The 24,096-nt window shown below is 47.1% G+C and overlaps 10 non-coding genes across 10 annotated transcripts; all 10 read right to left on the bottom strand.

Moving 5' to 3' along the window:
- Positions 1 to 6,301: 6,301 nt before the first annotated feature.
- LOC142653185 (U2 spliceosomal RNA) lies at positions 6,302 to 6,492 on the bottom strand. Its single transcript, XR_012848124.1, has one exon. It is a non-coding gene; the product is annotated as a U2 spliceosomal RNA (small nuclear RNA).
- A 1,238-nt stretch (positions 6,493 to 7,730) lies between these two features.
- On the bottom strand, positions 7,731 to 7,921 carry LOC142653184 (U2 spliceosomal RNA). The gene has a single exon (XR_012848123.1). It is a non-coding gene; the product is annotated as a U2 spliceosomal RNA (small nuclear RNA).
- A 1,238-nt stretch (positions 7,922 to 9,159) lies between these two features.
- LOC142655126 (U2 spliceosomal RNA) lies at positions 9,160 to 9,350 on the bottom strand. The gene has a single exon (XR_012849415.1). It is a non-coding gene; the product is annotated as a U2 spliceosomal RNA (small nuclear RNA).
- A 1,234-nt stretch (positions 9,351 to 10,584) lies between these two features.
- On the bottom strand, positions 10,585 to 10,775 carry LOC142653639 (U2 spliceosomal RNA). The gene has a single exon (XR_012848564.1). It is a non-coding gene; the product is annotated as a U2 spliceosomal RNA (small nuclear RNA).
- A 1,242-nt stretch (positions 10,776 to 12,017) lies between these two features.
- On the bottom strand, positions 12,018 to 12,208 carry LOC142653183 (U2 spliceosomal RNA). The gene has a single exon (XR_012848122.1). It is a non-coding gene; the product is annotated as a U2 spliceosomal RNA (small nuclear RNA).
- Positions 12,209 to 13,446: 1,238 nt separating this feature from the next.
- Positions 13,447 to 13,637, bottom strand: LOC142653182 (U2 spliceosomal RNA). Its single transcript, XR_012848121.1, has one exon. It is a non-coding gene; the product is annotated as a U2 spliceosomal RNA (small nuclear RNA).
- A 1,238-nt stretch (positions 13,638 to 14,875) lies between these two features.
- LOC142653180 (U2 spliceosomal RNA) lies at positions 14,876 to 15,066 on the bottom strand. Its single transcript, XR_012848120.1, has one exon. It is a non-coding gene; the product is annotated as a U2 spliceosomal RNA (small nuclear RNA).
- Positions 15,067 to 16,300: 1,234 nt separating this feature from the next.
- Positions 16,301 to 16,491, bottom strand: LOC142653179 (U2 spliceosomal RNA). Its single transcript, XR_012848119.1, has one exon. It is a non-coding gene; the product is annotated as a U2 spliceosomal RNA (small nuclear RNA).
- A 1,242-nt stretch (positions 16,492 to 17,733) lies between these two features.
- Positions 17,734 to 17,924, bottom strand: LOC142653178 (U2 spliceosomal RNA). The gene has a single exon (XR_012848118.1). It is a non-coding gene; the product is annotated as a U2 spliceosomal RNA (small nuclear RNA).
- Positions 17,925 to 19,154: 1,230 nt separating this feature from the next.
- Positions 19,155 to 19,346, bottom strand: LOC142653919 (U2 spliceosomal RNA). The gene has a single exon (XR_012848766.1). It is a non-coding gene; the product is annotated as a U2 spliceosomal RNA (small nuclear RNA).
- Between the last annotated feature and the right edge of the window lie 4,750 nt (positions 19,347 to 24,096).

Below are 24,096 nucleotides of genomic sequence, written 5' to 3'. Positions count from 1 at the left end.
GCAATGGGCCTACCTTCCTCCAAACCTCCTGTGCATATGGGCAGTTCCAAAACAGGTGCATTACCGTCTCGTCGTCACCACACCTGTCTCTCGGGCACTTGGCTCTCGCCACCAGTCCTCGCCTATGCTGGAATTCACGAGTAGGGAGGCACTGGTGAACGATTGCCCAGGCAAGGTCCTTGTGCACATTTGCCATAAATTTCCCGAAAACGTTCCGCCACACCACCTTGGACCTTGCCTGTGAGAAATTTGAAACTGCCAGTGTATCCTCCTGCCGCCTACAGGAGAGTGACACTTTTTTCTGGTCCCCCAATATGTCAGGCTCCAATTCTTGGAGACCTAGGAGCCTGACAGTTTTTTCGAGCACCGCATATTGTTTTGGGGGACACAGAAGCACAGGAGAATTCAAAGGGACACGAAACCATCGTTTAAAAATCATGCCCGTAGCGTACTTTAAAAAGTAGCTAAAAATACCATCAGAATTATACATTTTAAAACAGAAGCAAAAGTATTTAATGTAAAAGAAGTTAAAAAGGTTAGGAACATCTCTCCCGCCATTGTCCTTACATCTGTACATAAAATCACGTTTTAGTTTTTCCATTTTGGAACCCCATAAAAACATAAAACAGATCCTGGTCACTTTTTTAATATATAAAATTGTTGGAGGGAAAACCATAGCTACATAAAGCATTATGGGTAATAAAACAGATTTAATTATTAAAACTTTTCCCTCCATGGTGAGATTTCTCAAATTCCACATTAAAACCTTTTTTTCCATTTTGGCAATTACTGAATCCCAATTGGGTCTCCCATCGTTTTCTTGATTAAAAACAATTCCTAAAATTTTTATCTGATCCTGCTGCATGTTAACTCCTGGTGTCACAGAGGAATCCCATACACCAGTATAAAAACAGTCACACTTATCAACGTTTAATTTAAAACCAGAGGCTTCACAAAAAAAGCCGGTGTTCCTCAATGCCCGTCTCATAGAAGCGGCGTCTGGGCATAGGATGGTGGCGTCATCCATATAGCCTAGGATTTTTACCTGGTTCCCCCTTCCTCCAGGTATGGGCACGCCTCTGATGACTTTATCATCTCTTATTAGGGTGAACAGAGGTTCTATGGCACAAATAAAAAGGAGCGGAGACAACGGGCACCCCTGTTTCACCCCTGATAAAAGAGGAACACCTTTACTTAAAAATCCGTTGATAGAAATTTGGCTAAAACAGGATCGATATAAAAGCTTAATACGTGTTAAAATAATTTCAGGAACAGCCATCTTTTTAAGAACCATAAAAAGATATTCATGGGAGACCCGGTCAAAAGCCTTCTCGAAATCTAAGGATAAAATAGCAAGGCTTTGACCCCTTTCTTTAAAATACCAAATGATGTCACGTAAAATATTCAGGGACTCAGTAATTGACCTCCCAGGTACCCCACATACCTGGTTTGGATGGATTAATTTATGAATAAAAGGTTTAAAACGGATTGTTATTAGTTTAGCTAAAATTTTACAATCAACGTTTAAAAGAGTAATAGGGCGCCAGTTTTTTAACTGGTCCCTCTCACCTTTTTTAAAAATTAAGGACACAATCCCCCTCCTCCAGGAAGGGGGCAGCTCTTCAGTAATAAAAACTTCCTTATACAATAAAAACATGTCATTCTTTAAAATTTCCCAAAAAGCATGATAAAATTCGATGGGCAGACCATCTTCCCCAGGAGCTTTCCCATTAGAAAAACTTTTAAAAGCAAATAAAAGTTCCTCCAAGGTAATATTACGGGATAAAACTTCCTGGTCTAAAATATCTAGCTTGGCATCAAGGGAATTAAGAACATGTTCTAAAAAGGAAGGATCAATATTTTTCTTGTTAAAAAGAGATTGGTAGAAATTAAAAGCAGAATTTAAAATGCCGACCATAGTGGTTTCTCCTTCAAGGTTTAAAATGACATCTCGTTTATCCATTACCTTTTTGAAGAAGAACCGGGAACACTTCTCGCCATCCTCGAGGTGCTTTACATGTGAATTAAAAATTATTTGTTTCCCTTTCTCTTCTATGGCATGTTTTATTTCAGCTTTAAGATTTAAGATATCATCATCAACATCCATACCAATCTCCTTCAATTTAAAAAGTACATGTAAACGTTTATTAAGAACATAAAACCATTGTTTTTTCTCTTTTGCTTTCTTCTTACCTGCTCGAATAAAAAAAGCTCTGATTTTGGGTTTAATGCCCTCCCACCAGTGTAGCATAGGCTGACTGGGCGCTCTATGGGACTGCCAACACTGGTAGGTCCGCACAAACTCCTCTTTAATGATGGGGTCCTCCAGGAGTGTGGTGTTTAGTCTCCAGGGACCCCTACAAGCTTTTTGCTCTCCCTCTAGCTCCAGGTGCACTGAAAGGAGCTTGTGATCAGATAAAATATTTGTTAAAAGCAAACATTTTTTGGGAATAAAACTATTGGAAGTGAAAATAAAATCAATTCTGGAGCTCACTCTTCCATTGGACCAGGTGGGGCCTGGGTCCGCAGGCAAGAGTTCCCTCCAGCAATCTTTCAATTTAAAATCACCAATAAAATTCTTGAGCAGGTAAGAAGTACGGTCAATTTTTCGATTAAAATCCCCACCCTGCCGGTGTTCTCCATCTCGCACACAGTTAAAATCACCACCCACCAGCAGGGGGGTAGACCCAACACAAAACAATGGTAAAATCTCTAGTAGTTCTGCCCTCTCCTGTTTGGTAGGAGGGGCATAAACGTTTAAAACACGAATTAAAATTCCATTAAAAAGCAAATGTATTAAATTAGCTCTGCCGGGCATGATTTCAGTCACTGTTTGGATGGAGATAAAACGACCTCGGCAGAGCAATCCAACCCCCGCAGAGCGACAGTCATTTCCACCAGACCAGACTGAGGGGCCTAGTTTCCAGTCCATCTTTAAATCTTGATATTCCAAGTCATTAGGGATTCCACATTCTTGAAGCAGGCAAAGGTCAAAGTCCACAGTCTCTAAAAATGAAAATAAAGCAGTCCTGCGGACAGGGCTCTTTAGGGACCTCACATTTAGTGAGGCGACTTTGATAGGAACCAACATAGTCTTAGTTGAGGTCAGGGTCCGAACCAGAAGAGTCGTACTCGGAGATCAGCTGCGAGTCTGGACCCCCTTTTTGAGGGGTCAATAAATCTTGGATGTTGGTAGGGTCAGAGCCAGATACGTGGGCGGCTCCAACCCCCACACTGCTCTCATCCGAACTCCGATAGGCAGCTTTCCTCCGAACTCCGGACTCCTCTTCCTCTCGCTGTCTCTTTGCGGAATGGCTCCTATCCATCTCCTCGAAGTCGCTCTCACCCATCTCTGGCCCCTGGCTGAAGATATCGCTGATGTCCTTCCTGGGCAGCTGCACAGGGGCCTGTGAGGTCCCATCACTCTTGGCAACCTTTGCCTGCTTACGGGGAGCCTTCATCGCAAGCCCCTCCACAACCGCAGTGGAGGAACTTTGCTCCGACCCCCCCGTTGACCGGAAATGGTCAAAACGAGGCTCCAATCCAACATATTTTAGGGTTTTCTTAATGGAGCCCTCGTCTGACACAGAGTGTCTCCGCTCCATGCCCACACTCTTGGGACAGGCGTCAGGTCCTACTGCAGAACCTACGGAGCCACGACGCCTGTCGCTAACCACTGCCTCAACAGGGTCCACTGCAGGCGGAGCAGAGGACCTGTTTGCAGAGGTGCCGGTCAACTTATGTCCAGCAGAGTCAGAATTCCTCCTGCTCTGCCTGGACCCGGTGGAATCCCTATGGCCGTCCCTCGAGGCTGACATCGGTGGGCCCCCCGATGGAGCTGTGAAGGACTTTGGCCTGGACCCCTCAGTCGTCAATGCTCGTTTTGGGGCATTACCAGCGGCGTCTGCACATGTTGCAAACTGCCGCTCTGGCCCTGGTCTGGGTGGCCCAGATTTCGCTCTGCGGGGGCAATCTTTAAAAGCATGCCCAGTCATGCCGCACAGATTGCACAACACCTCGGAACTGCATTTTGCCGCTACGTGTCCAACCTGGCCACACCTGTTACACTGCACCACATGGGGCCGGTCACAATGTTCTCTGGTGTGGCCATATCTCAAGCAGTTCCGGCAGGCTATTGGCATCTGGGGGTAAAATAGGAATCCTCGATTCTTCCCAATGGCAAAGTTCTGGGGTGGGTGATGTAAGCCTCCAATGCCATTGGGATCCTGGCGGAACTTCACCCAATATTTTCTTTTGCCATTCCAGAAGCTCTGGGTGTTCAAGATTTTATGTGAGAAGCGGACCTCCCTGCAGTAACGACTGAGGAAGGTTTCAATGTCACACTCTGAGACAAATGGACTGAACATGCACATCACGAGCGGGACTTCTTCCTCCCCGTAGAGGAATAAAAAGTTCAGTCCATTTAGCCGCTCCTCACTCTGGTCCGCATCAGACAATCTTTTGTGCATGTTGTCGCAACATGCCGCGGCCGTAAAGGATACGGTGTACCGACCGCGGCTTTCCTGGTCGTTGAGACACAGGATGTCCGCCCGCTTGAGCCCCAGGAAGTCCAGCAGAATCACCTCCACAATGAAGCGAAGGTTCTTCCGCTGGCGATGGCCTTCTTCCACCTCGATGCGGACGGACTGGCGCAACCGGGTGTCCCCGGATGCAAATCCAAATGTAAATGGCATTTTCAGTGCCTGGGGACTAAGCCTGTCCCTTATAGCAGCAAGGGCTCAGATTCCACAATTAAGTGGAACCCTCCCCCAAGGCCAAGGATTAGGGTACCCCAGACACCTACGAAGCCCGATAAACGCCCTCGGAACGCTCTTAGAAAAACGCCTCAAGGCCGGTTGACCTCTTGGGTAAGGCGCGATCGCAACTCGTTGTCCGGGGGCTAAGCCCACTCCCCAAATAGCAGCAAGGGGGTGAAGTCTCTCTGTGAAAAGAGACGATCCCCCAAGGCCAAGGAGCAGGGTACCCCGGACACCTCCCAACAAAACCAGATGCAGAAATACTACACCTGATCTTGCCAAAAGGCCGAGAAGCGATAACCCGAACGGGCCGCGCGTTGCCCGAGCCTGCCCGATACTGCTGTTCAGCCCTTGCAGCGATTCAGCCTACTTCTAGGCAATTCCATGGGGCCCTGCAGGCTCACACACTCACAGCTACACGGGAGGTGAATAAAGGCCGGAGAGGAAGCCAGACAGGATTTGCTTCTTTTGCTTGCACCACAATGCAGTGCTGAAAGAGGAGGAATCTACATAAAAACGCCTTCCTGGCAACGCCCAAATGCCCTGCTGCCATGCAGATAAACACTGGCAGCGGCAGCAAGTGCATGCCCACAGCCACCCCTTGTTCCTTCACACCTTGTATCAGCTGTAATCCAGTCCAGTCCAGTGCTGCCTGCTGAGCAGCACTGACCAACACTGCCTGGGCCCAGGCTTTTATCTCTGAGGCCCCATTATGATGTCAGAAAGCTGGCTCTGGCTCCTCAGGGCTCCACTATGACACGTGCAAAGTTCCGTCTGAACTTTATATAAGACGGTGCGGCTCAGTCAGTCACTCAGTGTTGCCTGAGAGGGCAACACTGCAACAGCCGGCCGCCAGGCTGTCTTTTTTTGCACAGCTAGTTGCCTCCAGGAGGCCACAAGAGGGAGACAAGGGACGGCAAAATGGAAAATAAGCATCCACCAACTTTACAGACAACTTCTCCTTGCTCCTACAACCTCCATCCTTGCACAGTTTGTTATTCTTCTAGGTAACATAGTAACAAATCCAAATTGCTGCTCTCTTTGTAGGCAAGCAAGGCTTTGTTGCAACTGCAATTCTTACTCCTTCTTGAAATGTAGGGACGACAGTACATTCCATCACATCCATCTAGTGTACACAGGTAGGTCCATTGTGGCGGGCGGGCGGGCGGGCGGGCGGGCGGCTTTAACGGCTGTTTGCTGTTCCCCTACTCCACTCCACTATTTGACTGTGGTGCTGCATCAATCAGTGGCTGGCTCAGGTGCAGCTCTTTAACTTACCTAAAAGGGAGGGCGGAGAGAAGACAAGGAAGGTGAATGAGCTGTTCCAATGTGAAATGCCGGAAACACAGACACACAGACGACACAAAACAAGAGGTGGCAATGTATTCATTAATTGCATTTAATCAATTAGCTCATTATCACTCATGCATTGTCCAACAGGTGTTGAAATAATGGGATTAAAAGGGGAGATCCCTTCAGAAAGACAGAAACAATGGCAAACACAAAAAACACTTTTGGAATCTGATTTTAGTCAACACATAAGGAAAGGGTGCACCGGTCCTGGAAATACTGCAATACCAGGTCAATGCGTGGAGTGGACAGAGCAAGCTCTATTTCCATCTCCCTGTTCTAAAAATCCATTTAATATATGGTCCCCAGATAGGGGACGTATCAGATATTAAACTGATAAGAACAGATACTACACTTGATCTTAGCCAAAAGGCCGAGAAGCGATAACCCGAACGGGCCGCTCGTTGCCCGAGCCTGCCCGATACTGCTGTTCAGCCCTTGCAGCGATTCAGCCTACTTCTAGGCAATTCCATGGGGCCCTGCAGGCTCACACACTCACAGCTACACGGGAGGTGAATAAAGGCCGGAGAGGAAGCCAGACAGGATTTGCTTCTTTTGCTTGCACCACAATGCAGTGCTGAAAGAGGAGGAATCTACATAAAAACGCCTTCCTGGCAACGCCCAAATGCCCTGCTGCCATGCAGATAAACACTGGCAGCGGCAGCAAGTGCATGCCCACAGCCACCCCTTGTTCCTTCACACCTTGTATCAGCTGTAATCCAGTCCAGTCCAGTGCTGCCTGCTGAGCAGCACTGACCAACACTGCCTGGGCCCAGGCTTTTATCTCTGAGGCCCCATTATGATGTCAGAAAGCTGGCTCTGGCTCCTCAGGGCTCCACTATGACACGTGCAAAGTTCCGTCTGAACTTTATATAAGACGGTGCGGCTCAGTCAGTCACTCAGTGTTGCCTGAGAGGGCAACACTGCAACAGCCGGCCGCCAGGCTGTCTTTTTTTGCACAGCTAGTTGCCTCCAGGAGGCCACAAGAGGGAGACAAGGGACTGCAAAATGGAAAATAAGCATCCACCAACTTTACAGACAACTTCTCCTTGCTCCTACAACCTCCATCCTTGCACAGTTTGTTATTCTTCTAGGTAACATAGTAACAAATCCAAATTGCTGCTCTCTTTGTAGGCAAGCAAGGCTTTGTTGCAACTGTAATTCTTACTCCTTCTTGAAATGTAGGGACGACAGTACATTCCATCACATCCATCTAGTGTACACAGGTAGGTCCATTGTGGCGGGCGGGCGGGCGGGCGGCTTTAATGGCTGTTTTCTGTTCCCCTACTCCACTCCACTATTTGACTGTGGTGCTGCATCAATCAGTGGCTGGCTCAGGTGCAGCTCTTTAACTTACCTAAAAGGGAGGGCGGAGAGAAGACAAGGAAGGTGAATGAGCTGTTCCAATGTGAAATGCCGGAAACACAGACACACAGACGACACAAAACAAGAGGTGGCAATGTATTCATTAATTGCATTTAATCAATTAGCTCATTATCACTCATGCATTGTCCAACAGGTGTTGAAATAATGGGATTAAAAGGGGAGATCCCTTCAGAAAGACAGAAACAATGGCAAACACAAAAAACACTTTTGGAATCTGATTTTAGTCAACACATAAGGAAAGGGTGCACCGGTCCTGGAAATACTGCAATACCAGGTCAATGCGTGGAGTGGACAGAGCAAGCTCTATTTCCATCTCCCTGTTCTAAAAATCCATTTAATATATGGTCCCCAGATAGGGGACGTATCAGATATTAAACTGATAAGAACAGATACTACACTTGATCTTAGCCAAAAGGCCGAGAAGCGATAACCCGAACGGGCCGCGCGTTGCCCGAGCCTGCCCGATACTGCTGTTCAGCCCTTGCAGCGATTCAGCCTACTTCTAGGCAATTCCATGGGGCCCTGCAGGCTCACACACTCACAGCTACACGGGAGGTGAATAAAGGCCGGAGAGGAAGCCAGACAGGATTTGCTTCTTTTGCTTGCACCACAATGCAGTGCTGAAAGAGGAGGAATCTACATAAAAACGCCTTCCTGGCGACGCCCAAATGCCCTGCTGCCATGCAGATAAACACTGGCAGCGGCAGCAAGTGCATGCCCACAGCCACCCCTTGTTCCTTCACACCTTGTATCAGCTGTAATCCAGTCCAGTCCAGTGCTGCCTGCTGAGCAGCACTGACCAACACTGCCTGGGCCCAGGCTTTTATCTCTGAGGCCCCATTATGATGTCAGAAAGCTGGCTCTGGCTCCTCAGGGCTCCACTATGACACGTGCAAAGTTCCGTCTGAACTTTATATAAGACGGTGCGGCTCAGTCAGTCACTCAGTGTTGCCTGAGAGGGCAACACTGCAACAGCCGGCCGCCAGGCTGTCTTTTTTTGCACAGCTAGTTGCCTCCAGGAGGCCACAAGAGGGAGACAAGGGACTGCAAAATGGAAAATAAGCATCCACCAACTTTACAGACAACTTCTCCTTGCTCCTACAACCTCCATCCTTGCACAGTTTGTTATTCTTCTAGGTAACATAGTAACAAATCCAAATTGCTGCTCTCTTTGTAGGCAAGCAAGGCTTTGTTGCAACTGCAATTCTTACTCCTTCTTGAAATGTAGGGACGACAGTACATTCCATCACATCCATCTAGTGTACACAGGTAGGTCCATTGTGGCGGGCGGGCGGGCGGGCGGCTTTAATGGCTGTTTGCTGTTCCCCTACTCCACTCCACTATTTGACTGTGGTGCTGCATCAATCAGTGGCTGGCTCAGGTGCAGCTCTTTAACTTACCTAAAAGGGAGGGCGGAGAGAAGACAAGGAAGGTGAATGAGCTGTTCCAATGTGAAATGCCGGAAACACAGACACACAGACGACACAAAACAAGAGGTGGCAATGTATTCATTAATTGCATTTAATCAATTAGCTCATTATCACTCATGTATTGTCCAACAGGTGTTGAAATAATGGGATTAAAAGGGGAGATCCCTTCAGAAAGACAGAAACAATGGCAAACACAAAAAACACTTTTGGAATCTGATTTTAGTCAACACATAAGGAAAGGGTGCACCGGTCCTGGAAATACTGCAATACCAGGTCAATGCGTGGAGTGGACAGAGCAAGCTCTATTTCCATCTCCCTGTTCTAAAAATCAATTTAATATATGGTCCCCAGATAGGGGACGTATCAGATATTAAACTGATAAGAACAGATACTACACTTGATCTTAGCCAAAAGGCCGAGAAGCGATAACCCGAACGGGCCGCGCGTTGCCCGAGCCTGCCCGATACTGCTGTTCAGCCCTTGCAGCGATTCAGCCTACTTCTAGGCAATTCCATGGGGCCCTGCAGGCTCACACACTCACAGCTACACGGGAGGTGAATAAAGGCCGGAGAGGAAGCCAGACAGGATTTGCTTCTTTTGCTTGCACCACAATGCAGTGCTGAAAGAGGAGGAATCTACATAAAAACGCCTTCCTGGCAACGCCCAAATGCCCTGCTGCCATGCAGATAAACACTGGCAGTGGCAGCAAGTGCATGCCCACAGCCACCCCTTGTTCCTTCACACCTTGTATCAGCTGTAATCCAGTCCAGTCCAGTGCTGCCTGCTGAGCAGCACTGACCAACACTGCCTGGGCCCAGGCTTTTATCTCTGAGGCCCCATTATGATGTCAGAAAGCTGGCTCTGGCTCCTCAGGGCTCCACTATGACACGTGCAAAGTTCCGTCTGAACTTTATATAAGACGGTGCGGCTCAGTTAGTCACTCAGTGTTGCCTGAGAGGGCAACACTGCAACAGCCGGCCGCCAGGCTGTCTTTTTTTGCACAGCTAGTTGCCTCCAGGAGGCCACAAGAGGGAGACAAGGGACTGCAAAATGGAAAATAAGCATCCACCAACTTTACAGACAACTTCTCCTTGCTCCTACAACCTCCATCCTTGCACAGTTTGTTATTCTTCTAGGTAACATAGTAACAAATCCAAATTGCTGCTCTCTTTGTAGGCAAGCAAGGCTTTGTTGCAACTGCAATTCTTACTCCTTCTTGAAATGTAGGGACGACAGTACATTCCATCACATCCATCTAGTGTACACAGGTAGGTCCATTGTGGCGGGCGGGCGGGCGGCTTTAATGGCTGTTTGCTGTTCCCCTACTCCACTCCACTATTTGACTGTGGTGCTGCATCAATCAGTGGCTGGCTCAGGTGCAGCTCTTTAACTTACCTAAAAGGGAGGGCGGAGAGAAGACAAGGAAGGTGAATGAGCTGTTCCAATGTGAAATGCCGGAAACACAGACACACAGACGACACAAAACAAGAGGTGGCAATGTATTCATTAATTGCATTTAATCAATTAGCTCATTATCACTCATGCATTGTCCAACAGGTGTTGAAATAATGGGATTAAAAGGGGAGATCCCTTCAGAAAGACAGAAACAATGGCAAACACAAAAAACACTTTTGGAATCTGATTTTAGTCAACACATAAGGAAAGGGTGCACCGGTCCTGGAAATACTGCAATACCAGGTCAATGCGTGGAATGGACAGAGCAAGCTCTATTTCCATCTCCCTGTTCTAAAAATCCATTTAATATATGGTCCCCAGATAGGGGACGTATCAGATATTAAACTGATAAGAACAGATACTACACTTGATCTTAGCCAAAAGGCCGAGAAGCGATAACCCGAACGGGCCGCGCGTTGCCCGAGCCTGCCCGATACTGCTGTTCAGCCCTTGCAGCGATTCAGCCTACTTCTAGGCAATTCCATGGGGCCCTGCAGGCTCACACACTCACAGCTACACGGGAGGTGAATAAAGGCCAGAGAGGAAGCCAGACAGGATTTGCTTCTTTTGCTTGCACCACAATGCAGTGCTGAAAGAGGAGGAATCTACATAAAAACGCCTTCCTGGCAACGCCCAAATGCCCTGCTGCCATGCAGATAAACACTGGCAGCGGCAGCAAGTGCATGCCCACAGCCACCCCTTGTTCCTTCACACCTTGTATCAGCTGTAATCCAGTCCAGTCCAGTGCTGCCTGCTGAGCAGCACTGACCAACACTGCCTGGGCCCAGGCTTTTATCTCTGAGGCCCCATTATGATGTCAGAAAGCTGGCTCTGGCTCCTCAGGGCTCCACTATGACACGTGCAAAGTTCCGTCTGAACTTTATATAAGACGGTGCGGCTCAGTCAGTCACTCAGTGTTGCCTGAGAGGGCAACACTGCAACAGCCGGCCGCCAGGCTGTCTTTTTTTGCACAGCTAGTTGCCTCCAGGAGGCCACAAGAGGGAGACAAGGGACGGCAAAATGGAAAATAAGCATCCACCAACTTTACAGACAACTTCTCCTTGCTCCTACAACCTCCATCCTTGCACAGTTTGTTATTCTTCTAGGTAACATAGTAACAAATCCAAATTGCTGCTCTCTTTGTAGGCAAGCAAGGCTTTGTTGCAACTGCAATTCTTACTCCTTCTTGAAATGTAGGGACGACAGTACATTCCATCACATCCATCTAGTGTACACAGGTAGGTCCATTGTGGCGGGCGGGCGGGCGGGCGGGCGGCTTTAACGGCTGTTTGCTGTTCCCCTACTCCACTCCACTATTTGACTGTGGTGCTGCATCAATCAGTGGCTGGCTCAGGTGCAGCTCTTTAACTTACCTAAAAGGGAGGGCGGAGAGAAGACAAGGAAGGTGAATGAGCTGTTCCAATGTGAAATGCCGGAAACACAGACACACAGACGACACAAAACAAGAGGTGGCAATGTATTCATTAATTGCATTTAATCAATTAGCTCATTATCACTCATGCATTGTCCAACAGGTGTTGAAATAATGGGATTAAAAGGGGAGATCCCTTCAGAAAGACAGAAACAATGGCAAACACAAAAAACACTTTTGGAATCTGATTTTAGTCAACACATAAGGAAAGGGTGCACCGGTCCTGGAAATACTGCAATACCAGGTCAATGCGTGGAGTGGACAGAGCAAGCTCTATTTCCATCTCCCTGTTCTAAAAATCCATTTAATATATGGTCCCCAGATAGGGGACGTATCAGATATTAAACTGATAAGAACAGATACTACACTTGATCTTAGCCAAAAGGCCGAGAAGCGATAACCCGAACGGGCCGCGCGTTGCCCGAGCCTGCCCGATACTGCTGTTCAGCCCTTGCAGCGATTCAGCCTACTTCTAGGCAATTCCATGGGGCCCTGCAGGCTCACACACTCACAGCTACACGGGAGGTGAATAAAGGCCGGAGAGGAAGCCAGACAGGATTTGCTTCTTTTGTTTGCACCACAATGCAGTGCTGAAAGAGGAGGAATCTACATAAAAACGCCTTCCTGGCAACGCCCAAATGCCCTGCTGCCATGCAGATAAACACTGGCAGCGGCAGCAAGTGCATGCCCACAGCCACCCCTTGTTCCTTCACACCTTGTATCAGCTGTAATCCAGTCCAGTCCAGTGCTGCCTGCTGAGCAGCACTGACCAACACTGCCTGGGCCCAGGCTTTTATCTCTGAGGCCCCATTATGATGTCAGAAAGCTGGCTCTGGCTCCTCAGGGCTCCACTATGACACGTGCAAAGTTCCGTCTGAACTTTATATAAGACGGTGCGGCTCAGTCAGTCACTCAGTGTTGCCTGAGAGGGCAACACTGCAACAGCCGGCCGCCAGGCTGTCTTTTTTTGCACAGCTAGTTGCCTCCAGGAGGCCACAAGAGGGAGACAAGGGACTGCAAAATGGAAAATAAGCATCCACCAACTTTACAGACAACTTCTCCTTGCTCCTACAACCTCCATCCTTGCACAGTTTGTTATTCTTCTAGGTAACATAGTAACAAATCCAAATTGCTGCTCTCTTTGCAGGCAAGCAAGGCTTTGTTGCAACTGCAATTCTTACTCCTTCTTGAAATGTAGGGACGACAGTACATTCCATCACATCCATCTAGTGTACACAGGTAGGTCCATTGTGGCGGGCGGGCGGGCGGGCGGCTTTAATGGCTGTTTGCTGTTCCCCTACTCCACTCCACTATTTGACTGTGGTGCTGCATCAATCAGTGGCTGGCTCAGGTGCAGCTCTTTAACTTACCTAAAAGGGAGGGCGGAGAGAAGACAAGGAAGGTGAATGAGCTGTTCCAATGTGAAATGCCGGAAACACAGACACACAGACGACACAAAACAAGAGGTGGCAATGTATTCATTAATTGCATTTAATCAATTAGCTCATTATCACTCATGCATTGTCCAACAGGTGTTGAAATAATGGGATTAAAAGGGGAGATCCCTTCAGAAAGACAGAAACAATGGCAAACACAAAAAACACTTTTGGAATCTGATTTTAGTCAACACATAAGGAAAGGGTGCACCGGTCCTGGAAATACTGCAATACCAGGTCAATGCGTGGAGTGGACAGAGCAAGCTCTATTTCCATCTCCCTGTTCTAAAAATCCATTTAATATATGGTCCCCAGATAGGGGACGTATCAGATATTAAACTGATAAGAACAGATACTACACTTGATCTTAGCCAAAAGGCCGAGAAGCGATAACCCGAACGGGCCGCGCGTTGCCCGAGCCCGCCCGATACTGCTGTTCAGCCCTTGCAGCGATTCAGCCTACTTCTAGGCAATTCCATGGGGCCCTGCAGGCTCACACACTCACAGCTACACGGGAGGTGAATAAAGGCCGGAGAGGAAGCCAGACAGGATTTGCTTCTTTTGCTTGCACCACAATGCAGTGCTGAAAGAGGAGGAATCTACATAAAAACGCATACCTGGCAACGCCCAAATGCCCTGCTGCCATGCAGATAAACACTGGCAGCGGCAGCAAGTGCATGCCCACAGCCACCCCTTGTTCCTTCACACCTTGTATCAGCTGTAATCCAGTCCAGTCCAGTGCTGCCTGCTGAGCAGCACTGACCAACACTGCCTGGGCCCAGGCTTTTATCTCTGAGGCCCCATTATGATGTCAGAAAGCTGGCTCTGGCTCCTCAGGGCTCCACTATGACACGTGCAAAGTTCCGTCTGAACTTTATATAAGACGGTGCGGCTCAGTCAGTCACTCAGTGTTGCCTGAGAGGGCAACACTGCAACAGCCGGCCGCCAGGCTGTCTTTTTTTGCACAGCTAGTTGCCTCCAGGAGGCCACAAGAGGGAGACAAGGGACTGCAAAATGGAAAATAAGCATCCACCAACTTTACAGACAACTTCTCCTTGCTCCTACAACCTCCATCCTTGCACAGTTTGTTATTCTTCTAGGTAACATAGTAACAAATCCAAATTGCTGCTCTCTTTGTAGGCAAGCAAGGCTTTGTTGCAACTGCAATTCTTACTCCTTCTTGAAATGTAGGGACGACAGTACATTCCATCACATCCATCTAGTGTACACAGGTAGGTCCATTGTGGCGGGCGGGCGGGCGGGCGGCTTTAATGGCTGTTTGCTGTTCCCCTACTCCACTCCACTATTTGACTGTGGTGCTGCATCAATCAGTGGCTGGCTCAGATGCAGCTCTTTAACTTACCTAAAAGGGAGGGCGGAGAGAAGACAAGGAAGGTGAATGAGCTGTTCCAATGTGAAATGCCGGAAACACAGACACACAGACGACACAAAACAAGAGGTGGCAATGTATTCATTAATTGCATTTAATCAATTAGCTCATTATCACTCATGCATTGTCCAACAGGTGTTGAAATAATGGGATTAAAAGGGGAGATCCCTTCAGAAAGACAGAAACAATGGCAAACACAAAAAACACTTTTGGAATCTGATTTTAGTCAACACATAAGGAAAGGGTGCACCGGTCCTGGAAATACTGCAATACCAGGTCAATGCGTGGAGTGGACAGAGCAAGCTCTATTTCCATCTCCCTGTTCTAAAAATCCATTTAATATATGGTCCCCAGATAGGGGACGTATCAGATATTAAACTGATAAGAACAGATACTACACTTGATCTTAGCCAAAAGGCCGAGAAGCGATAACCCGAACGGACCGCGCGTTGCCCGAGCCTGCCCGATACTGCTGTTCAGCCCTTGCAGCGATTCAGCCTACTTCTAGGCAATTCCATGGGGCCCTGCAGGCTCACACACTCACAGCTACACGGGAGGTGAATAAAGGCCGGAGAGGAAGCCAGACAGGATTTGCTTCTTTTGCTTGCACCACAATGCAGTGCTGAAAGAGGAGGAATCTACATAAAAACGCCTTCCTGGCAACGCCCAAATGCCCTGCTGCCATGCAGATAAACACTGGCAGCGGCAGCAAGTGCATGCCCACAGCCACCCCTTGTTCCTTCACACCTTGTATCAGCTGTAATCCAGTCCAGTCCAGTGCTGCCTGCTGAGCAGCACTGACCAACACTGCCTGGGCCCAGGCTTTTATCTCTGAGGCCCCATTATGATGTCAGAAAGCTGGCTCTGGCTCCTCAGGGCTCCACTATGACACGTGCAAAGTTCTGTCTGAACTTTATATAAGACGGTGCGGCTCAGTCAGTCACTCAGTGTTGCCTGAGAGGGCAACACTGCAACAGCCGGCCGCCAGGCTGTCTTTTTTTGCACAGCTAGTTGCCTCCAGGAGGCCACAAGAGGGAGACAAGGGACTGCAAAATGGAAAATAAGCATCCACCAACTTTACAGACAACTTCTCCTTGCTCCTACAACCTCCATCCTTGCACAGTTTGTTATTCTTCTAGGTAACATAGTAACAAATCCAAATTGCTGCTCTCTTTGTAGGCAAGCAAGGCTTTGTTGCAACTGCAATTCTTACTCCTTCTTGAAATGTAGGGACGACAGTACATTCCATCACATCCATCTAGTGTACACAGGTAGGTCCATTGTGGCGGGCGGGCGGGCGGCTTTAATGGCTGTTTGCTGTTCCCCTACTCCACTCCACTATTTGACTGTGGTGCTGCATCAATCAGTGGCTGGCTCAGGTGCAGCTCTTTAACTTACCTAAAAGGGAGGGCGGAGAGAAGACAAGGAAGGTGAATGAGCTGTTCCAATGTGAAATGCCGGAAACACAGACACACAGACGACACAAAACAAGAGGTGGCAATGTATTCATTAATTGCATTTAATCAATTAGCTCATTATCACTCATGCATTGTCCAACAGGTGTTGAAATAATGGGATTAAAAGGGGAGATCCCTTCAGAAAGACAGAAACAATGGCAAACACAAAAAACACTTTTGGAATCTGATTTTAGTCAACACATAAGGAAAGGGTGCACCGGTCCTGGAAATACTGCAATACCAGGTCAATGCGTGGAGTGGACAGAGCAAGCTCTATTTCCATCTCCCTGTTCTAAAAATCCATTTAATATATGGTCCCCAGATAGGGGACGTATCAGATATTAAACTGATAAGAACAGATACTACACTTGATCTTAGCCAAAAGGCCGAGAAGCGATAACCCGAACGGGCCGCGCGTTGCCCGAGCCTGCCCGATACTGCTGTTCAGCCCTTGCAGCGATTCAGCCTACTTCTAGGCAATTCCATGGGGCCCTGCAGGCTCACACACTCACAGCTTCACGGGAGGTGAATAAAGGCCGGAGAGGAAGCCAGACAGGATTTGCTTCTTTTGCTTGCACCACAATGCAGTGCTGAAAGAGGAGGAATCTACATAAAAACGCCTTCCTGGCAACGCCCAAATGCCCTGCTGCCACGCAGATAAACACTGGCAGTGGCAGCAAGTGCATGCCCACAGCCACCCCTTGTTCCTTCACACCTTGTATCAGCTGTAATCCAGTCCAGTCCAGTGCTGCCTGCTGAGCAGCACTGACCAACACTGCCTGGGCCCAGGCTTTTATCTCTGAGGCCCCATTATGATGTCAGAAAGCTGGCTCTGGCTCCTCAGGGCTCCACTATGACACGTGCAAAGTTCCGTCTGAACTTTATATAAGACCGTGCGGCTCAGTCAGTCACTCAGTGTTGCCTGAGAGGGCAACACTGCAACAGCCGGCCGCCAGGCTGTCTTTTTTTGCACAGCTAGTTGCCTCCAGGAGGCCACAAGAGGGAGACAAGGGACTGCAAAATGGAAAATAAGCATCCACCAACTTTACAGACAACTTCTCCTTGCTCCTACAACCTCCATCCTTGCACAGTTTGTTATTCTTCTAGGTAACATAGTAACAAATCCAAATTGCTGCTCTCTTTGTAGGCAAGCAAGGCTTTGTTGCAACTGCAATTCTTACTCCTTCTTGAAATGTAGGGACGACAGTACATTCCATCACATCCATCTAGTGTACACAGGTAGGTCCATTGTGGCGGGCGAGCGGGCGGGCGGGCGGCTTTAATGGCTGTTTGCTGTTCCCCTACTCCACTCCACTATTTGACTGTGGTGCTGCATCAATCAGTGGCTGGCTCAGGTGCAGCTCTTTAACTTACCTAAAAGGGAGGGCGGAGAGAAGACAAGGAAGGTGAATGAGCTGTTCCAATGTGAAATGCCGGAAACACAGACACACAGACGACACAAAACAAGAGGTGGCAATGTATTCATTAATTGCATTTAATCAATTAGCTCATTATCACTCATGCATTGTCCAACAGGTGTTGAAATAATGGGATTAAAAGGGGAGATCCCTTCAGAAAGACAGAAACAATGGCAAACACAAAAAACACTTTTGGAATCTGATTTTAGTCAACACATAAGGAAAGGGTGCACCGGTCCTGGAAATACTGCAATACCAGGTCAATGCGTGGAGTGGACAGAGCAAGCTCTATTTCCATCTCCCTGTTCTAAAAATCCATTTAATATATGGTCCCCAGATAGGGGACGTATCAGATATTAAACTGATAAGAACAGATACTACACTTGATCTTAGCCAAAAGGCCGAGAAGCGATAACCCGAACGGGCCGCGCGTTGCCCGAGCCTGCCCGATACTGCTGTTCAGCCCTTGCAGCGATTCAGCCTACTTCTAGGCAATTCCATGGGGCCCTGCAGGCTCACACACTCACAGCTACACGGGAGGTGAATAAAGGCCGGAGAGGAAGCCAGACAGGATTTGCTTCTTTTGCTTGCACCACAATGCAGTGCTGAAAGAGGAGGAATCTACATAAAAACGCCTTCCTGGCAACGCCCAAATGCCCTGCTGCCATGCAGATAAACACTGGCAGCGGCAGCAAGTGCATGCCCACAGCCACCCCTTGTTCCTTCACACCTTGTATCAGCTGTAATCCAGTCCAGTCCAGTGCTGCCTGCTGAGCAGCACTGACCAACACTGCCTGGGCCCAGGCTTTTATCTCTGAGGCCCCATTATGATGTCAGAAAGCTGGCTCTGGCTCCTCAGGGCTCCACTATGACACGTGCAAAGTTCCGTCTGAACTTTATATAAGACGGTGCGGCTCAGTCAGTCACTCAGTGTTGCCTGAGAGGGCAACACTGCAACAGCCGGCCGCCAGGCTGTCTTTTTTTGCACAGCTAGTTGCCTCCAGGAGGCCACAAGAGGGAGACAAGGGACTGCAAAATGGAAAATAAGCATCCACCAACTTTACAGACAACTTCTCCTTGCTCCTACAACCTCCATCCTTGCACAGTTTGTTATTCTTCTAGGTAACATAGTAACAAATCCAAATTGCTGCTCTCTTTGTAGGCAAGCAAGGCTTTGTTGCAACTGCAATTCTTACTCCTTCTTGAAATGTAGGGACGACAGTACATTCCATCACATCCATCTAGTGTACACAGGTAGGTCCATTGTGGCGGGCGGGCGGCTTTAATGGCTGTTTGCTGTTCCCCTACTCCACTCCACTATTTGACTGTGGTGCTGCATCAATCAGTGGCTGGCTCAGGTGCAGCTCTTTAACTTACCTAAAAGGGAGGGCGGAGAGAAGACAAGGAAGGTGAATGAGCTGTTCCAATGTGAAATGCCGGAAACACAGACACACAGACGACACAAAACAAGAGGTGGCAATGTATTCATTAATTGCATTTAATCAATTAGCTCATTATCACTCATGCATTGTCCAACAGGTGTTGAAATAATGGGATTAAAAGGGGAGATCCCTTCAGAAAGACAGAAACAATGGCAAACACAAAAAACACTTTTGGAATCTGATTTTAGTCAACACATAAGGAAAGGGTGCACCGGTCCTGGAAATACTGCAATACCAGGTCAATGCGTGGAGTGGACAGAGCAAGCTCTATTTCCATCTCCCTGTTCTAAAAATCCATTTAATATATGGTCCCCAGATAGGGGACGTATCAGATATTAAACTGATAAGAACAGATAAGGTTTCAACAAAGTTTTTTATTGGCAAAAATAATATATTTTACAGACTTTTTTTTTTTTAAATTGAAACCACAAGATAAAATCAATGGCATAATACATGAATATTCATACATTTAAATGAATACAAAAGTAATAATAATAAGACCAGTAATACAGATGTTATAATAAAAGTACAGAACAATAGCAGGATAAAATTTATACAGGGCATAAAAGACATAAAAGAATAAAACCATTTTTATTTACAATGTTATAGTATTCCACATTTGCAAACACCACATGGATGTTGCTTCTTTTACCCCTAGCTGCTTTTTGTCCCTAAGATAATAAATATACATTTCACTTAGGGCATATTTCACACAATTTTTAACGTCAATAAAATCATGTTTAAAAAGCAGAATGTTCCTAACCTTCCAGATGGCATTCTTAAAACAGTTTAAAATGATCCAACAGACCATTTGCTGTTTAAAACTTGGGCAGTTAAAAAGACCATAAAACACGTATTCAAATTTAAGATCTTTAAGACCGCAGGCCCATTTCAGCAATGGGCCTGCCTTCCTCCAAACCTCCTGTGCATATGGGCAGTTCCAAAACAGGTGCATTACCGTCTCGTCGTCACCACACCTGTCTCTCGGGCACTTGGCTCTCGCCACCAGTCCTCGCCTATGCTGGAATTCACGAGTAGGGAGGCACTGGTGAACGATTGCCCAGGCAAGGTCCTTGTGCACATTTGCCATAAATTTCCCGAAAACGTTCCGCCACACCACCTTGGACCTTGCCTGTGAGAAATTTGAAACTGCCAGTGTATCCTCCTGCCGCCTACAGGAGAGTGACACTTTTTTCTGGTCCCCCAATATGTCAGGCTCCAATTCTTGGAGACCTAGGAGCCTGACAGTTTTTTCGAGCACCGCATATTGTTTTGGGGGACACAGAAGCACAGGAGAATTCAAAGGGACACGAAACCATCGTTTAAAAATCATGCCCGTAGCGTACTTTAAAAAGTAGCTAAAAATACCATCAGAATTATACATTTTAAAACAGAAGCAAAAGTATTTAATGTAAAAGAAGTTAAAAAGGTTAGGAACATCTCTCCCGCCATTGTCCTTACATCTGTACATAAAATCACGTTTTAGTTTTTCCATTTTGGAACCCCATAAAAACATAAAACAGATCCTGGTCACTTTTTTAATATATAAAATTGTTGGAGGGAAAACCATAGCTACATAAAGCATTATGGGTAATAAAACAGATTTAATTATTAAAACTTTTCCCTCCATGGTGAGATTTCTCAAATTCCACATTAAAACCTTTTTTTCCATTTTGGCAATTACTGAATCCCAATTGGGTCTCCCATCGTTTTCTTGATTAAAAACAATTCCTAAAATTTTTATCTGATCCTGCTGCATGTTAACTCCTGGTGTCACAGAGGAATCCCATACACCAGTATAAAAACAGTCACATTTATCAACGTTTAATTTAAAACCAGAGGCTTCACAAAAAAAGCCGGTGTTCCTCAATGCCCTTCTCATAGAAGCGGCGTCTGGGCATAGGATGGTGGCGTCATCCATATAGCCTAGGATTTTTACCTGGTTCCCCCTTCCTCCAGGTATGGGCACGCCTCTGATGACTTTATCATCTCTTATTAGGGTGAACAGAGGTTCTATGGCACAAATAAAAAGGAGCGGAGACAACGGGCACCCCTGTTTCACCCCTGATAAAAGAGGAACACCTTTAGTTAAAAATCCGTTGATAGAAATTTGGCTAAAACAGGATCGATATAAAAGCTTAATACGTGTTAAAATAATTTCAGGAACAGCCATCTTTTTAAGAACCATAAAAAGATATTCATGGGAGACCCGGTCAAAAGCCTTCTCGAAATCTAAGGATAAAATAGCAAGGCTTTGACCCCTTTCTTTAAAATACCAAATGATGTCACGTAAAATATTCAGGGACTCAGTAATTGACCTCCCAGGTACCCCACATACCTGGTTTGGATGGATTAATTTATGAATAAAAGGTTTAAAACGGATTGTTATTAGTTTAGCTAAAATTTTACAATCAACGTTTAAAAGAGTAATAGGGCGCCAGTTTTTTAACTGGTCCTTCTCACCTTTTTTAAAAATTAAGGACACAATCCCCCTCCTCCAGGAAGGGGGCAGCTCTTCAGTAATAAAAACTTCCTTATACAATAAAAACATGTCATTCTTTAAAATTTCCCAAAAAGCATGATAAAATTCGATGGGCAGACCATCTTCCCCAGGAGCTTTCCCATTAGAAAAACTTTTAAAAGCAAATAAAAGTTCCTCCAAGGTAATATTACGGGATAAAACTTCCTGGTCTAAAATATCTAGCTTGGCATCAAGGGAATTAAGAACATGTTCTAAAAAGGAAGGATCAATATTTTTCTTGTTAAAAAGAGATTGGTAGAAATTAAAAGCAGAATTTAAAATGCCGACCATAGTGGTTTCTCCTTCAAGGTTTAAAATGACATCTCGTTTATCCATTACCTTTTTGAAGAAGAACCGGGAACACTTCTCGCCATCCTCGAGGTGCTTTACATGTGAATTAAAAATTGTTTGTTTCCCTTTCTCTTCTATGGCATGTTTTATTTCAGCTTTAAGATTTAAGATATCATCATCAACATCCATACCAATCTCCTTCAATTTAAAAAGTACATGTAAACGTTTATTAAGAACATAAAACCATTGTTTTTTCTCTTTGGCTTTCTTCTTACCTGCTCGAATAAAAAAAGCTCTGATTTTGGGTTTAATGCCCTCCCACCAGTGTAGCATAGGCTGACTGGGCGCTCTATGGGACTGCCAACACTGGTAGGTCCGCACAAACTCCTCTTTAATGATGGGGTCCTCCAGGAGTGTGGTGTTTAGTCTCCAGGGACCCCTACAAGCTTTTTGCTCTCCCTCTAGCTCCAGGTGCACCGAAAGGAGCTTGTGATCAGATAAAATATTTGTTAAAAGCAAACATTTTTTGGGAATAAAACTATTAGAAGTGAAAATAAAATCAATTCTGGAGCTCACTCTTCCATTGGACCAGGTGGGGCCTGGGTCCGCAGGCAAGAGTTCCCTCCAGCAATCTTTCAATTTAAAATCACCAATAAAATTCTTGAGCAGGTAAGAAGTACGGTCAATTTTTCGATTAAAATCCCCACCCTGCCGGTGTTCTCCATCTCGTACACAGTTAAAATCACCACCCACCAGCAGGGGGGTAGACCCAACACAAAACAATGGTAAAATCTCTAATAGTTCTGCCCTCTCCTGTTTGGTAGGAGGGGCATAAACGTTTAAAACACGAATTAAAATTCCATTAAAAAGCAAATGTATTAAAATAGCTCTGCCGGGCATGATTTCAGTCACTGTTTGGATGGAGATAAAACAACCTCGGCAGAGCAATCCAACCCCCGCAGAGCGACAGTCATTTCCACCAGACCAGACTGAGGGGCCTAGTTTCCAGTCCATCTTTAAATCTTGATATTCCAAGTCATTAGGGATTCCACATTCTTGAAGCAGGCAAAGGTCAAAGTCCACAGTCTCTAAAAATGAAAATAAAGCAGTCCTGCGGACAGGGCTCTTTAGGGACCTCACATTTAGTGAGGCGACTTTGATAGGAACCAACATAGTCTTAGTTGAGGTCAGAGTCCGAACCAGAAGAGTCGTACTCGGAGATCAGCTGCGAGTCTGGACCCCCTTTTTGAGGGGTCAATAAATCTTGGATGTTGGTAGGGTCAGAGCCAGATACGTGGGCGGCTCCAACCCCCACACTGCTGTCATCCGAACTCCGATAGGCAGCTTTCCTCCGAACTCCGGACTCCTCTTCCTCTCGCTGTCTCTTTGCAGAATGGCTCCTATCCATCTCCTCGAAGTCGCTCTCACCCATCTCTGGCCCCTGGCTGAAGATATCGCTGATGTCCTTACTGGGCAGCTGCACAGGGGCCAGTGAGGTCCCATCACTCTTGGCAACCTTTGCCTGCTTACGGGGAGCCTTCATCGCAAGCCCCTCCACAACCGCAGTGGAGGAACTTTGCTCCGACCCCCCCGTTGACCGGTAATGGTCAAAACGAGGCTCCAATCCAGCATATTTTAGGGTTTTCTTAATGGAGCCCTCGTCTGACACAGAGTGTCTCCGCTCCATGCCCACACTCTTGGGACAGGCGTCAGGTCCTACTGCAGAACCTACGGAGCCACGACGCCTGTCGCTAACCACTGCCTCAACAGGGTCCACTGCAGGCGGAGCAGAGGACCTGTTTGCAGAGGTGCCGGTCAACTTATGTCCAGCAGAGTCAGAATTCCTCCTGCTCTGCCTGGACCCGGTGGAATCCCTATGGCCGTCCCTCGAGGCTGACATCGGTGGGCCCCCCGATGGAGCTGTGAAGGACTTTGGCCTGGACCCCTCAGTCGTCAATGCTCGTTTTGGGGCATTACCAGCGGCGTCTGCACATGTTGCAAACTGCCGCTCTGGCCCTGGTCTGGGTGGCCCAGATTTCGCTCTGCGGGGGCAATCTTTAAAAGCATGCCCAGTCATGCCGCACAGATTGCACAACACCTCGGAACTGCATTTTGCCGCTACGTGTCCAACCTGGCCACACCTGTTACACTGCACCATATGGGGCCGGTCACAATGTTCTCTGGTGTGGCCATATCTCAAGCAGTTCCGGCAGGCTATTGGCATCTGGGGGTAAAATAGGAATCCTCGATTCTTCCCAATGGCAAAGTTCTGGGGTGGGTGATGTAAGCCTCCAATGCCATTGGGATCCTGGCGGAACTTCACCCAATATT

The sequence above is a fragment of the Rhinoderma darwinii genome, chromosome 5, assembly GCF_050947455.1.
Source record: "Rhinoderma darwinii isolate aRhiDar2 chromosome 5, aRhiDar2.hap1, whole genome shotgun sequence".
Classification (NCBI taxonomy): domain Eukaryota; kingdom Metazoa; phylum Chordata; class Amphibia; order Anura; family Rhinodermatidae; genus Rhinoderma; species Rhinoderma darwinii.
This window is presented reverse-complemented; position numbering and strand designations above follow the sequence as displayed.